Source organism: Adiantum capillus-veneris, chromosome 17 (genome assembly GCF_014529385.1).
Source record: "Adiantum capillus-veneris isolate H3 chromosome 17, ASM1452938v2, whole genome shotgun sequence".
Lineage (NCBI taxonomy): Eukaryota > Viridiplantae > Streptophyta > Polypodiopsida > Polypodiales > Pteridaceae > Adiantum > Adiantum capillus-veneris.
In genome coordinates, this window is record NC_140947.1 from 154,626,531 (window position 1) to 154,643,847 (window position 17,317).

Here is a 17,317-nt window from a genome sequence, read left to right on the forward strand (position 1 = left end):
CGTGGTTGACCTTTTCCACCTTTTACGGTCGATGCCACCAGAACCCGATTGCACACATGAGAACAAAAAAAGCAACAAGTTGTTTATTGGCAGCGCAGATGCATGGGAGGCGCCAATAACCCATGCTGCTCTGGCGGAGACGCCGCCATGCAGTCGTCCATAGTACAGTCCTTTGTGCCTGCGCAAACCCACACCACCCTCCACATTATTCAAGCTTGGTCGTCACTGCAAATATCCTGCAGCTGTCACGCGCGCGCGCGCACACACACACACACACATTATTCAAGCTTGGTCGTCAAATATCCTGCAACTGTCACACACTCTGTACACACACACACACACAGAGAGAGAGAGAGAGAGAGAGAGAGAGAGAGAGAGAGAGAGAGACTCTGGATCTGGATGACAAGCTGTGCGAAGCCGACAATACACAACTCCTTTAAGCTACACCTACAATACTTGAGTTTATACAGTGCTGCAAGTTGGAGACACAAGTTACACGCTAGGCTAGTCGTTTGGTGAAATTACACAGAGCTATCCAAGCTCGGCACTGCCAGTAGCAAGTTCAACGTCGGCTGCAAATAGTATTATTTTCAGAATCAACAATTGCATGCGCTGGCAGGTCTACATTTTTCCACTGTCATACATAGATTGTGCTGCTCTTCGGTCGAGTATAATGAATCCCTTGCTTGTGTTCTATTGGATCACTGCGGAGATGGAAAACGTAGGTTCGGATGTTACTCCAAGTGCCGTAGTACAAATGTTGCTTATTGTGCTCGTCATCTTCCTGTTCATATCGTCCCCTACTATTTTCCACGAACACCTTGAGGCATTAGCTGGAATTTGTGAATGGTGGATCTTTCCCCATCAACATGCTTTTTGGTCCCAGGTTCAAAGGCAGGTCTGGCTTCGCGAGGAGGATTACACGGACAAACTCTTCATAAAAAGGTACCGCATGCTTGAGCCGGTCACTACAAGAGGTGCTTCACATTAGCGATGCTCGCATTGGGACGCTCAAAAGTGAAAATCCACGATGTCGTTATGTGCGTCTTTATTTTTTTTGTTGCATAGCGACGCCTATAGCGAACTCAGATCTCAGAGCTGAGTTTCGACGCTCAAGCAAAACCCGCGCTCTCCCTCTCTCTCTCTCTCCCCCCCCCCCCCCCCCCCCCCCCCCACACACACACACACACACACACGAGGAAAGGAAAGAGAGCAAGGTATGCTCCTTCCCTCTCCTCTCTCTCATGTTCCCTACTCCTCTCTCTCTCTCTCTCACACACACACACACACACACACACACACACATACACACACACATTGTGTCTTTGAAAGGGGAGAGAGAGAGAGAGAGAGAGAGAGAGAGAGAGAGTACACACATGCATAAACAAAAAACACATACACATGGACACATGCATAAGCAAAGAATGCATACACACACATTGAGAGAGAGAGAGAGAGAGAGAGAGAGAGAGAGAGTAAAGAGAGAGAATGAGATATATATATATATATATATATATATATATATATATATATATATATATATATATATATATATATATATATATATAAAGCAAAGAGAAATAGAGAGAGAGTGGAGAAAACAAAGAGAAAGAGAAAGAGGGAGAGGGAGAGAGAGAGAGAGAAAAAAAAATCAAAGAGAGAGAGGGGGAGAAGACAAAAAGAGAGAGGTAAGGGGAGAAAACAAAGAGAGAGAGAGAGAGAGAGATAGATGAAAAAGGTAGAGAAAATATGAAATGAAATGTTATAAGATTTAGGGTTAGGTTAGATTTAAAATTACATTTAAAATTAAGTTAGGTTAAGATCAGAGATTAAGTTAGATTACATTTAACTTATATTAAAAATTTACGTTAAATTTAAAATTAGGTTAAACTTAAGATTGCGTTAAGATTTAAATTAGATTTAAAATTAGGTTAGATTTAGGTTTATGTTGAGTTTAAGATTATGTTAGATTTAAATTTACGTTAGATTTAAAATTAGCTATGTTAAATTACATTTAGATTTAGAATTTAAGATTGGATTAGATTTAGGTTTATGTTGCTCGAGTTTAAGAATAGATTTAGATTTAGATTTAAGATTAAAACAAGATTTAAGATAAGATTAGATTTACATTTAAGTTCAATTACATTTAAGTTTAGGTTAGATTTAAGATTAGATTAGATTTAAGTTTATGTTGAGTTTGATTAGATTATATCTAGATTTATGTTAGATTAGATTAGATTAGATTTAGGTTAGATTTTAGGACATGTCAATGAAGGCTTTGCCCAAAGAGCAAACACTAGGTACACATTGCAAGTGCATGCACTATGTGTGTAGGGAGGAGCATAGGTGTGTGTGATGGGCTCAATAGCTGGTGTGGTATAGCGGTTCTAGTGATAGTTATTAGCATAAGGGTTATAGTAGTAGGGTTGAAGTGCGCCTGGCTCAAGGGGTGGTGGTGGGTCCTCCACCCATGAATAGTTTGCACCTTTGTATGCTGTATAATGCTCTTTGATTTTGCGCTCACATCCTACGAAATCCATGGCCACGTGCAGCTCCACCACTTGGTTTTTTGACTGTGTGCGCTCCTCTCTCTCTCTCTCTCTCTCTCTCTCTCTCTCTCTCTCTCTCTCTCTCTCTCTCTCTCTCTCTTTCTCCTTCCTTGCCCATGAAGGACGGCAATATGCCCGTGAAGGCAGGCTACCTTATCAACTACTCTGGACCCCTCTCTCTCTCTCTCTCTCTCACACACACAAACACACATGATTAGTTAGCGTTATAGCAGTCTCTCTCTCTCTCTCTCTCTCTCTCTCTCTCTCTCTCTCAAACATGCATGCACATACACATAATAAAAATGCATATTTGTAGCAACACATGTACACAAGGCAAGCTGCAATAGTATTGTGCAGCCCATTTCGCCCGGACTCTCTCTCTCTCTCTCTCTCTCACACACACACACACACACACACACACGCACACACGCACACACACACACACACACACACACACACACACACACACACACACACACACACACACACACACACACACACACACACACACACACACACAAGCTGAAAATTTTGAGTTATCGACTTGCCTCTTCCATCACTCAAGTTGAATAGGAGAAGAACGTGTTCTGTTGCTGCCTAGCCTTTGAACATTCCAAAGCTACAAGCACCTTCAAGCTCTACATAAAAAAAGAGAGAGATGGTTAGGCTTCTTGTAGGCTTAGATTTCCTTGCAAGCTCAATCATCCACTACTGTGAAGAGATGTTGAGATGGTGTGAATTGCTACAGCTAGAGAAGAGGCAAAGGGGTTTTGTCCACTACATGCACTATCATGTAGACGTGGGTGTGTAGATTTCTCGTACCCACAAATATAGGCATTGTCCAATAAAGATGCGATTATAACCCGGTGGTTTTGATCTCCGTGCACCTCTAGACCGAGGTGTGCGGGGATCGGACATGACTAGAAAATGTGAGGTAGTTTACAGTGTGAACAAAGAGAGAGAGAGAGAGAGAGAGAGAGAGAAGACGGAGAATGCCAATAAAAGATTAAATCTATGTCCAGGTTATAAGGTTTTACATTCATTATGAGTAGTGACGAGGATGTGGGGCCGTCCAACCGAAACACCTATCTCTCAACAAGGATCTTATGTCCTTGTAATCAATGCAAGCATGCTGTGTGACGGACAAGACGCGTTTCTTTGTAGCACGTTCACGAATTTGGCGAGTTTGATCCATCTATTATAGATCAAGTTGTTGCCAATTATAACTCGTCAGACTCTGACGCTGGTCAACATGCAGCAATCTTGCAACCCAATAGACATGTTCGCAGGCGCTTTGGTCAAGCAGTATACGTGAGGCCACAAGATGTAGCCTCTGACAACCGGGAGGATGATCATGCACACCACATTCCCAATGAGGCAATGTTTGAGCCCGAGATCGATGAAATGATCGAGACGATCATGGATTCAGAAAGGCTTATCTATGATGATATGAAAAGTGAAGCCGATACGCCATTGTATGATGGAGCACGTGTGTCTAGATTGAAGGCGCTCCTGGTTCTTCTCAACATGCAAGAAAAGTTTGGATGGAGTGACACTAGCGTCACAATGCTTTTCAGGTGATCTAGTACAATGTGTTTACTTAAATAAAAAACTCTAGATGTATAATGATCTCATATATTACTTACACAAGTGTACCGCATTTTTTTCGCTGTGTAGATTGCTGAAAGAGGACAACTGCCAGCTGATAATGTGATGCCAGATTCCAAAGAGGAAGCAAGAAAGATCTTTGGAAACTTGGGGATGGGTTACAATTTGATTCATGCTTCTCCTAACGACTGCATTCTTTTCAGAGGGAAATACATAGACACGGAGAAGTGTCCGAAATGTCATGATTCCTATAGATATCTAGTAGATCTCCACGGAACAAAAATTCCACAAAAGGTTTTGCAACATTTTTCTCTGCTTCCTCGCATCAAGCATTTCTTCGAATGTAAGTACATGGCCGCCCTAGCATCATGGCACGAGGAGAATAGATCTTCGGATGGTATGCTACAGATCTTTGTAGATTGTGCAACCTGGAGACATATAGATGATACATGGCCGGATTTTGCCAGGGAAGCTCAAAATTTACGCATAGACCTGGCTATGGATGGCGTAAATCCATTTGGTCAGAGATCAACATCTTAAAGTGTATGGCCCGTTATCATCATCAACTACAACATTCCCCCGTGGTTGACTACCAATTAGAAGGGGCACAATGTGGCTAAGCTTGATTGTGCCGGGGCGATATAAAGTGAAGAATATGGATGTGTATCTTCGTCCCCACTATTGGAAGAGCTACAACAATTGTGGATTGGTATAGAAGTGGTGGATATGAACCGACACACAGGTCGATGAAATGCTTTGATCAGAGGCATTCTAATGTGGACCATGCATGACTATCCCGGACTAAAAAAATGCTCATGTGATTTAACCTCAAACTCAAACACTGTAAATCTTGGTTTTTCTCAAGCTTATCTATTGTCATGTGTATACATGCAGGGCTTCAAACAAGCAGATACAGAGCATGTGTCACATGTGGACCTAGACTTAATGCACATTGGGCGCCCTCAATGAAGAAGCAAATCTACGAAGGTCATCAAGGGTATCTTCCAAAGAATCATGTGTTACGGGATGGCTTTTTGAAAAGAGAGCCACCAAGATATCTACACAAGCATGGTTAGAGCAGAAGGAGATGTGTGATGACGGTTTCCCCCCAGGGATGAAGAGACTCTCTCTATGGTACGAGTTACCATATTGGCCCAGACTCATGATCAATCACTTGCTCGATCCAATGCACATATTCAAGAATGTGGATAATCTACTGTGGGACCATCTGGTCGGCAAGAAAGATACTTTGGGAGCCAAGGTTGACCTTAGAAATGTGGATCGTATGGAGAAATATTGGTCGTAGATAACATCTGATGGATCGATAAAACTCCTTAAAGCGCCATGGAACTCACTTACTTTGGCACGCTACAAGAGATTTTAAGAATCAATTATAGAGGATTTTTTGTCGACTTGTTCGACGTGCAATTGTTCAATATAAACATGGAGGGTTGCAATGCTACTGTGCGCAGAGGAGAGTCTATTTTCCTTGAGGTGGATTCAACTGAAAAATGGACCAACCTTAGAGACACTTTCGTACTACCCGAGCATTGTGAACAAGTAAGTACATAAATAGTTAACATCCAATTTTAGAAGTTATGTGCTTGTAAGCTCTCATATAAGTTATGTGGCTCTGGTAGGTGATATTTCATCCTACAAAGTTTGCATCAAACTGGTGGTACGTCATAGAGGTAGCCCCTCGTAGTGCAGGGACGTATGAGGGCTACCATGTACCAATCACAGTGGCATCAATGGAGGAGATCGGAGAAGATGCTTAGTCAGAATCCGCTAAGGTGGTGCGAGACGAGCATCAAGCTGCTACTCTCCATGGGGTGTATGCAGAGGATCTACAAAATGAAACGGAGGACATCTGCCTAAACGGATAGCTCTATATAGACATAGGGAGTTATGCTGAGCTATGCGAGGATGAGAGAGAGCTCTCTTAAAGCCATAAACATTGTATTTGAACAATTTTGCTCCGTTTTATAATATATATTGTATTCACATGGCTTTTTGTACATTCCTGTCTATATGCTATACTTGAGAAATTTAAATTGTGTTTAATTGTCATTGCTTCCACTCCATGTATGCTCTAGGTACGTTCTCACGAGTAGGGACACTCCTCGGTGTGTCGTGAAAGTCTAATACGCTGACGCAGCACTACGCTTTGAGTGAAATGGAGATTGAGGCTGCAATCGCGAAGAAGGTGATCTGTCTCTGCTCATAGATGCTGCATCTATGAGCAGGGATGGATCACCTCTTTCGTGATTGCAGCCTCAGTCTCCATCTCACTACGAGTTTCACCCTTTTACAAGATAAGTAGAATGCACACAGGAGACAAACTCACAAGAACTTCACAGGAATCTCTCTACACAGGAATCCCTCCCCCTTTATGAGTCCTCTCTCTCTCTCTCTCTCTCTCTCTCTCTCTACACAAGAATCCCTCCCCTATTATCTATAGTATAGATTATAAGTTGTCCATGTTTTCTTCTCCATTCAATATTAAGATTAAATGTTTGTGTGGTTAATGTAGGTTGGATGATGATGAGTTTCTTTCTTCTTTGTCACCCGAGCAGAGGAGATGGTATGAGGAGCGTCATCACTCTGGAGCACCATCACATTATTCCACTCCTTCAGCGTCTCCCTCTGTTTCGGAGCATTTTGTGCGCTCCAAAGCTTCGGTGTCAACGAGACGATCTTCCCACTCGTCTAGGCAATGATGCTCTAGTGGTGGCTGCGATGGTTGCTATGGGGATGCCGCCGCTGATGCCTCGACACCGCCTTGTGTTCGATGAGGCTCCTTACCTTCCTCTTCTTTGCCTGTCCCCACACCAGCCACATCATCGCCATCTACGCCAGGTTTTGCACGGCTATCGGACGTTCCTGGCTACACACCACTAGCCACTCCTCCGAGAGTCACCCCAGTTGACACTCCTCGATTCGAGGCCCAGACTCCAGTGGAGACACTTGACGTTCGTTCCCCCATCAAGATGCCACTAGAGACCCCTGCCAAGACACCCAGGTTCATACGTCATAGGCGAGAGGGCTTGCCATACTTGGTCGACATCAACGGCGGTATCATCTTGGATTTCGAAGGCAAGAAGGTGATCTCGCGCATGCGCCGTGTTTGATCTCAGGTGCTTAGACACTACATAATAAACACCTAAAGTTAAGTGCCAAGTGAATTAAAAGACAGAGTCATCAGCATGCTGCATGACGAGTTTCCCGTGTTAAGTCGGGATGAGCGCTTCAATGAAGACCTGATGAAGTTTTGAATGCGCGAATACTGCAAGCACAAGCATTCTGAAGTACAAAAAGCAATAAAGAATGGGTGGAACAGACCATATTAGAAGAATGCAAAGCGAGGAGCACGCAAGAATCCAGACAAGTGGAAGCAACAAAAGGAGGCAACCAAAGCGCGCGTAGAGACATGGAGCGCGCACCACTTGGGGAGTGGCGAGTAGGCATCATTTGAGGCCGATTTTGTAAGGGTTTTTGCATTGCTCTTTAGGTTTGGTAGTTACGTCTATTTGTACTTTTAAATTCTAACATAATGGATTCTTTGTATGTTTTGAACAGTGGTCAATGAGACAAGACCTGACCCCACACCGTACGAGCACGAGTATGCAGACAGAAAGGGCTTAAATGCCTTGATGAGCATTCTGAGTTCTCGCTGGGGCATGGTTAGTATTTCACTTTACTCTTTTACATTTGTTGTAGTTTAATGATAAGCTATGAAAATATATTGGCTTGTAAATTATATGTTTATACTTACAGAAAGTCTTTTTTTTTTGGTAGAATTCGACAGATACGCCGCTTGGACGCAATATTGAGACGTCTGATTAGACGACGTCAGTCTAGCCGTAGCCCAATAGCATTAGTTTCCTTTTGTCATAGCATGTATAATGAGATGACGGTATACGTCTTTTTGTAACTATTGGAAAACCATGTATTTTCTCAATAACGATAATGGTGTTGTAACTATTACATTTGCAAAGCTTAACAATCAAGTGATTTTGCCTATGATGTGTACAATTGTCATTGATTTACTTTCATCAATTTACTTTTGTTAGTTCTGTATCTTTATTCTGCAAACAATACTATGCATGATGGAGTTAATGGTTATATTGTCTTGTGGGCGACTACTTTGGGTCTATACCTTGCACTTTCTTTGAAAGGTGAATCTGGGCTTATCTTGGATTCATTTAGGTTTACTTTATTATTGAAACATTCAATATGGTTGATGGGTGGTAGGTCATTCAATGCACTGCCACCCAAAATTTTTTACTCTCGGATGTCGCTATAAGCATCGCTATATAAGGCTCTGCAACGTCGCTATGAGCGTCGCTATAAGAAGCTTGCAACCATCGCTATCTCTGTTGCTATATAGCGATGCAAATAGCGACGTTCTTGTAGCGATGATATTAGCGACACTGGGGAGTATAAAAACCCAATGTATTTCCATTGCAAAAGACATCACAAGTGCACACAATCTCTTGTAGTGGGTCTTTCAAGTTCTTTTACAAGCTATTGTGCCTTTTCTTCCATCAATCGATAGAGATAATTTTGTCATCCTCCGATAGACCCCAAAAAAGCTCTAAGCTTTACCTTACATAGGCTAGCCCACAATGATTCCACCACTCATATTAGTGACACATTTGGTGTCGCTGAATCCACTGTACGCAAGTATTGCAACATTGTGGTGGACATCCTTGCCACACAATTATGTCCACAATATATCTCCGTTCCGTGTGAATGGCTTGATCATATTATAGCTGATTTCTCGGCCATCACTATGTTGCCAAATGTATGTGGCGCGATAGATGGCACTCACATAAGGTTATCTAGGAGACCAAGGCAACATAACACTCTAGCACAATATTGGTGTAAACATCATTTTCACTCCATTTTGTTGCAAGCAGTGTGTGATGTGCGTAAGAAGTTGTGGGATGTGTGTGAGCGTGCCTGGCGGCACTAACGACACTGCACATTGGAAGAGCTCTGCTTTGTATAGGTGCATGCGGTCTCACCAAGTACTCCCTACTCCAGTAATTATGCTGGAGCGATTACGTATTCAACCATAACTCCTCGCAGACAAAGGCTATGGTTCTTCGTCTATGATGATCACGCCTTTTGCATAGGGTAACGCTCCTAGTCAGGGACCCTAGATGAATATAATCGACACATTTTTGGAGGACAAGTTACAATAGAAAATGTCTTTGGCATCATGAAGAACAGGTGGTGCACTCTGAAAAGTATGCCTGTGGACCTTAGGCAAGCTCCGTCTATGTCATTGCATGTTGTGTGTTGCATAATTTCTTGGCAGAGCATGGTGTGCATGAAATGGATAGAGAAGACCAATTTGATCCCCATCCCAATATTATGCCCGCCCCAATAAGTGCTAGGATCAGAGAGCGTATTCTAGGCCAAAGAATGTGCAACATTCTGTATAGGGATTGGGTTGCTCACTATCAATTAGCAAATCCCAATGCTAGAAGAGATTGACCACAATGCCTGCTATTGGGACATTTTAGGAATCATTTTTGCACTCTTGCACGATGTCTACTTCTTTCTAAGTCTTTGTGCTTGGCTCTAACTCAATCTATCTTTGTCAATCACTAACTCTCTGTCTCTCTCTAACTCTATATCTATACTTCACTAACTATATGCCGCAATTTCTCTCCCTCATTAACTCTATATCTATATCTCACTAACACTAACTTTATATCTCTGGCTGTTTAACCTACACTGTAACTTGCTAACTTGCTAACGCACTAACTCTCTATCTCACTCATTAACTATATACCTCTACCTCCCTAGCACCAACATTGTAACTTGCGCTATCTAACTGACACTGCAACTTGCTCATAGTGTCTCTCACTTATTCACTAACGTACTAACTCAACATCACACTAACTCTACATTGATTGTCAAATGTATGTGTAAGTCACTGACTGTATATACGTCTTTCTAACTCGATATTAAAATCGCTATCACACTAACTATGTATTTTATACTCATTAACTCTCTCTCTCTCTCTCTATCTATCTATATAACACTAACTGCATCTCACAATATCTCTCCCTCATTAACTCTATATCTATATCTCGCAAACACCAACATTGTAACTCTTGCTATGTAACTGATGTTGCAACTTGCTAACTCACTAACGCACTAACTCTCTATCTCACTCATTAACTATATACCTCTATCTCCTTAACACTAACATTGTAACTCGCACTATCTAACCGATACTGCAACTTGCTAAAAGCGTCTCTCACTTATTCACTAACATACTAACTCACTATCGCACTAACTCTACATTGATTGTCAAATGTATCAAGTCGCTGACTTTGTGTCGCTCAAATTCCATATGTCAAAGAATTTCTATTGCACTAGCTATGTACCTCCTAATCATTAACTCTCTCTCTATCTATCTAACACTAATTGAATATCGCAATATCTCTCCCTCATTAACTCTACATGTATATCACGCAAACACCAACATTATAACTCTGGCTATTTAACCGACATTGCAACTTGCTAGCTCACTAATGCACTAACTCTCTAACTCACTCATTAACTATATACCTCTATCTCCCTAACGCTAACATTGTAACTTGCGCTATCTAACCCACAGTGCAACTTGCTAACAATGTCTCTCACTTATTCACCAACGTAATAACTCATTATCGCACTAACTCTATATTGATTGTCACATGCACCTGTAATTCATTGACTTTATGTCGCTCCAACTCCATAACTCAGAGAAAGGTGAAATCGCACCAGCTAAGTACCTCTCACTCATTAAATCTCTCTCTATCTCTCTAATACTAAAATTATAACTCTGGTTATCTAATTGGCACTGCACTGACTCTCTAACTCCCCATGGATCTCTCTCTCTCTCTATATATATATATATAAATAAATAAATAAATAAATAAATAAATATATAACTGCAGATTTTGAAGTGTAACTGTAGCTCTCTCACACATTAACAATATAATGCACTATCTTTCTGAGTATTGATTGCTAATTCTCTTTGATGCCAAAAGATAGTTTATGTGAAACTCCTTTTGTATAAAATCTCTACCTCACCAAGTATTCAAATAAAGAAAAAGATATGGTGGATTTATTAAAATGCTGTTCTAGTTTTGGGTCCATACATTTATTGGCTCCTCTACCCCATGTGTAACTCGTTGTCGCACAACCTCTCTATCTCACAAACACCCCAACCCCAAGGCACTAACCTCTATCGCACTAACATTTAAAAAAAAAAGAAATTAGTATTGCTTTATTTTATTGCTTGATTACATCAAGAGAGGACCTAACAAGATGCCGCATGAGATCAAGCATCTCGTCCACCTGCCAAACTTTGTGCAATCTATAGTTGAATCTTGAGGGCTTTCTCTGCACACCTTTCATCTGCATCAATTTGATGCACTTCGACCTCAATCCTGCAGAGCTCTACCTCCTTCATGGGTTTTGAAAAATTGGAGAGCCCTTCCTTCAGCTCAGCACCCAAGGAGGAGACTACTTTGGAAAGACGACATCTCTTCTTGCATCGCTGACCACGAACGGAGTCGAAAGTCCGACCACCAGAACTTTATCCGGCACCTGCATTGCTTGGAACATTGCTAATCGGTGTGGTTGGTGGTTCCTCTTGGGAGGGGGCTGCTACATTTGGATTCTCATCATTGTTATTGATGTTGACATAGTCATTGTTTGCTTCACTATTGTCATCGTCTTCATCCTCCTTCAGTGCCTTAGGTAGAAAGGCGTCCCCATCAAAGCCAGAGGCCAACCCATGCACCTTGGGTGTCCTCCCAAGAACCTGAGACATTCTATCAAAAAATTCCCAAATAGATGGGGATGCGCCCATGCCTTCTTCACCCCTTTTCTCTCTTTGGTAAGTCTTGCAAAGAGAATCCCATTTATTCTTGCATTGTTGGGCTGTGTAGGTGGACGAAAACTTTGAGTTCATTTGCTGAGCGAGGGTAGACCAATGATTCTGCTTGAAGTTTCCTTTGCCTAGACTTATCCACTTCTCCTAGAAGAAGTCGATCAAGCACACCACCTTTGTCGTTGACCACTCCAAACCTTTCTTTGAACTAGAAGGCTTTTTAGCCTTGCTCTTTGGGTCTCTTTGCACCACCACTATTGAAGACAAAGCATTTGTGATTGAGCTGACTTCAGTTCCTTGACGGAATCCACCATGTGGTGGAGGAGAGGGGACCGCCTCCGTGGGAAAAATTTATGGCTGAATTGGAGGAGGTGGTTGGTGCCAATGGACGAAACATGGAGGCCGATATGTTGTGAAAGCACTCAAAAGTGGAGAGCTCGGTCCCAAATGAGGGCATTTCTGCTCCATTCTATATCTCTGCAAGCATCACAATAAGCACCATTAGCTAAAAGGCGAGATAGGTTTTCCAACTTTAACACACAAAGCCATGATCTCATAGGCAAAGTGGCTAAGGTACCAATCTCGTCTGCGCCTTCCTTACCATGACACACACACACACACACACACACACACACACACACACACACACACACACAGAGAGAGAGAGAGAGAGAGAGAGAGAGAGAGAGAGAGAGAGAGAGAGAGAGAGAGAGAGAGAGAGAGAGAGAGAGAGAGAGAGAGAGAGAGATGATACCTTAGTGTGCAGGCGTTCCTAGCTGGTTGCTTGGAGGTTTCCACTTGGTAGCTCACTTAGTGTCTTCAAAAAACAGGCAAGGCCGGGACTTTTAACAACGTGTTGTTGGTCTTAAGTACTTTCTTGAGCCGTAAAGCCCGAGGCTCCAGGTGGTGGTGGGTAAGGCTACAAGTGAGCAATGCCCCATGGTGTAGGTGGGGGTCATTGGGTAGATGGAGCGAAGGTGGTCGATTACAACACGTCAAGGGAAGGTCGAGTTTGCAAGCGGGTTGCTGCATATACTCGCTTGTAATGGTGTTGTAGTTAGAGGAAACCGTCAGCATGTCACTCGGGAGATGGCGAAACCAAAAGGTACTCGCAATACATGTAAACACTGTAGTTAACTGCGTGCCTGCACCTACTTTCACAGAAAACACGTAGTGGCTGCAATTTTCATGCCACGTTGGATTTAGGACCCGTGGTGGCTTTCAAAGTTGTTCATGTACGCAACTCTTGATAGTGACAACTACCCCGATATCTCACTCTACCCTTTTCCCCTCCCTTTTCTCTCCTCCCTTTCTCACTTTCTGTCTCTCCCACATGATTCCCTTCTCTCTCTCTCTCTCTCTCTCTCTCTCTCTCTCTCTCTCTCTCTCTCTCTCTCTCTCTCTCTCTCTCTCTCTCTCTCTCTCTCTCTCTCTCTCGCCATAGCCAAGGTCTTCTCCACCCATCACTTCCCCATAACCAGTCCCATGTCATGCTAAGCCTCAGAACGCCTCCTGCAATGCCCTTTAGCAACCTGCATGCACATCAACAAGCTTTTTGTTGCCGCTTGCTCTCCCCACCACAAGGTCCCGACTACTATTCCATTGTCTCCTCTATGCATTGCGGTACTGTCCTTGCTTGACACTGTGCAAAGTTGCCATTGTACCACTCTACCCCCAGTGCAACCCCAATTAGCAAGGTATGACGTGAGGAAAAGAGGGAAGAGAGAGAGAGAGAGAGAGAGAGAGAGAGAGAGAGCTAAAAAATCTAAAAAAGAAGCAAGATCGACAAAGCCAGATCTTACTTTGATACCATTGACCTTTAGAATCATAATGCCTTGGAATTGAAGATGAGTTTTTTTCAATTGGAAGTTCTTCTAAATTAATGATTCCTTTGGTCTCGACATATTTTCTTTTCTTTGCAATAAGTATCTTTTATCTTTGTGAACCAATAAGAAAATATAAATAGTTTTATATTTTTTAGTCCACTCATACACCTTGGATCCTTCACATTTTTCAACAACCCACCACTAGCACTCATAACTCTTTGTTGAATGTTGCAATGCACTCACCAATCAAACATTTACTCTTTTTTTTTATTTATAAAAATGCATACGATTTTTTTCACTAACAAAAAGGGAACACATCACTATGGCCTTAGCCCTTTTGGGCAAGCCAAAAAAAAGGGCGGGGGGGGGGGGAGGAGGGTTCACACCTCGTAGCCGTCACCCATATTAATGCCAAGGTGAGTGAACTCTCTATCTCTTAGTTTCTGCTCATAGCAGAGAGCAAAAAAACAAGAACATTACAAATTATCATAAGTCTACTACAAAGTTTTAAAAATTCAAGGCTTCCCGCGCGGGGGATAGGAGCCGTTTGAAAGAAGATTCTTTAAGAAGTTCTCACACAGCTAAGGCTAGACCGAGAGTGTCTTATCATGAGAGCAAAAAAAACAAGAACATTACAGATTATTATAATTCTATGGCAAAGATTTAAAATTCAAGGCTTGAAGAATTAAGCTCTTCAAGAGGATCGTCCCGTGCGGGGGATAGGAGCCATCCGAAAGAAAATTCTTTAAGAAGTTCTCACACAGCTAAAGCTAGACCGAGAGCATCTCATCATGGATTCAACTATGAGATACTCGAAGTGGTTTTTGGCTACATCGGAAGCTCCATTGTATTCCACCATTTGTGAGCTCCATTGACCAAGCACCAACATCTTGGACAAGAAGCTCATCAAGAACTTTTCATGCTTTTTCAAGGATGTTACATTGGTATACATGTCAACCAAAGCACCGTCAAGCAAGAAATGTTTTTGCAATTTCCCTGACTAGCAATCTAATCATGAATTCTCTCACCAAGGTCAATGACTTGCACAATGCCACAAGCCTTGAAGGTACAAGCACATGTGATTACATATGGAAATTGGCCTTCAATTTGCAATGTTTGAGAACAATCTATGTCTTATTTACCACAATGAATATTAGGCATATCCTGCAATAAATTGTGATTTGCAACAAGTTCACCTTTTGAGCTATATTCACGATGAGAGCCCTTTCCCCGCCTCTGCTCAAAAAGTGCCCTTCCCTAGCTTGCACATGGTTCCCACAAAGATCAAGCACACTATGTAGTGCTCTTCATTGAGTGTAATTCCAAATTTCCCTTGTTGTTGGTAGAAAGAATTTGGTTCTCATCAATAAGCTCTAGGTGACTGCATGCATTGAGGATAGTAGAAAATGTTATTATAGTTGGGGAGGTTCCCTCTTGTTGCATCCAACAAAAATAGTCTAGAGCTTGCTTGGTTAGCCCTTTCTAGGAATATTATCCTATTAAGTGCATTCCAAGAGGATTTTTCTAGCAATAAGAAACCCTCACTTAGCATTTGTTTAAAACAGCCCAGAGATTCCTCTTGGCTACAACCATATTGTTGGCCATATCGTGTAATCAAATAGTCCAGAGATTTCTTGGCCTAACCTTGCTGAATATATCCTCTTTTAAGTGCATTCCAAGAGGTTTGAATTAGGAAGGGTTTAGGAAGGATGTCACTTATGTTTTTAACTTCTACAAAAAATAGTATAGACCTTCCTTGCCACATCCATATTGTTGGACATATTGTGCAATCAAAATTCTTAAAGAGAAAAAATTCTTGATAGAAATCTTATGAAGAATATTTTTTATTGCATTCAAAAAAACCATGCACAACTTTCTTGTCTATCCATCCTCCTATAAGTGCACTCCAAGGGGATATGTTGGCAAAAACCCTCAGCATCTACTGCAAATAACCAAGAGCTTCCTTGTTGCACCCATACCATTGGGAATATTCTACAATCAAAGCACTCCAAAGAGATTCCATTCCTAACAAGAATCTCATCAAGGAATTTTTGTTCTTTTGCAAGAATTCCCCATTTGGCATATATGTAACCAAAGCAGTGTCATGCAAGATATGTTCTTGTAACAACACTTGACTATGAAATCTCCATCATGAATTATTTTGCCCCATGTCAATCTATTGTGTATTGCCATAGCCTTCAAGGAGCAAGCATAGATATTTGCATCTAAAAAGAGTCCTTCACTTGTGTTGGCTAAAAAAACCCAAATCTTTCTTACCATAGTTGTGTTGTTTCTAGACACAAATCTCATTGGGTATATGCATGACTAGATGGTACACTAGCTACCTATTTTTGGGGGTGGTAGCAAGGAGTTGGAATGTTTGGTAGCTAGGTGGGTGAACATTAAGAATATTTTATAAGGTAGAAAATAATTGGTGCAAAATCTTCAGTCTTTTGAAATTGTAGTTTTATTACGTGTGAAATTAGTTGGGGCTAGCACCTTACCACACAATCATGAAGCCTACTCATTCGACGATTGGAGAGCTAGCAATGCCAATGGCCAAGTGACTCCTCCATGTGAAGCAAAGGAAGGAAAATCGAGAAGGAGAAGGAAGGAAACTCGTTCTCCATCTCCCTATCCTCCACCTTTAGAATCCCCTTTGCCCACACCATTGACATCCCTTGCTAGGAAGAGGACAAAGAAGGTCTTCACTACTCCTTCATGCAAGGCCTCCACTCCTATACCCAAGGGAAAGTCAAACATGGTAGATGTTGTCACTCCCAACACAAAGGTACTACTACATGCATTCATGTGTTTTATTAAGTTTCTTAGCCTTTTCATTTCATGTATTACTAGTGCATGCATTCATGTATTTTACTGTTGTTGGCTGTCTGTACACATAGTACTATCATTTCCAAGGTCCATAGGATTATAAGCTTGCTTTGAAGAAACATGGGTTGTAGGCTAGATGTTTGTGCATGCATTCAAGCTCCTTAAGCTTGTATGCATGCATGCAAGCTTGCATTAAACACTAGGGTTAGAGGCATTCAAGCATGCATTCATGCATACATTCAAGAATTCATGTCTATGCTACATGCTTTGTATTCATGCATTTTCAGTTGAACTTATATCGTTGGATGCCCATGCATTCATGTCTTATTTTTTCCTTGTATTTTATAGGGCAAAATTCACTAGCGCACTCCTTATGTGCCTTATGAAAGGAAGAGAGATTTTTGCATGAAAAAATCCGAAGCACATGAAGTATATTTCCTTTCAAGTTTCCAACTCTGTAGTGCATGCACGATCCCTGATTGAGGCATACTTCATATACAAAGACTGGTTGAAATGCTTTAAGGAGGTGCCAAAGAGGGGCTGTAAAGCAAAATGTAGATGTGTGAAGCCAAAGTTCTAAAACAAGTTTTGTACATTGT

The 17,317-nt window shown here is 41.8% G+C and overlaps 1 pseudogene; it reads left to right on the forward strand.

The window, feature by feature from the left end:
• The first annotated feature begins 757 nt into the window (after positions 1-757).
• LOC147438365 (uncharacterized) lies at positions 758-9,662 on the forward strand (annotated as a pseudogene).
• The last annotated feature ends 7,655 nt before the right edge of the window (positions 9,663-17,317 follow it).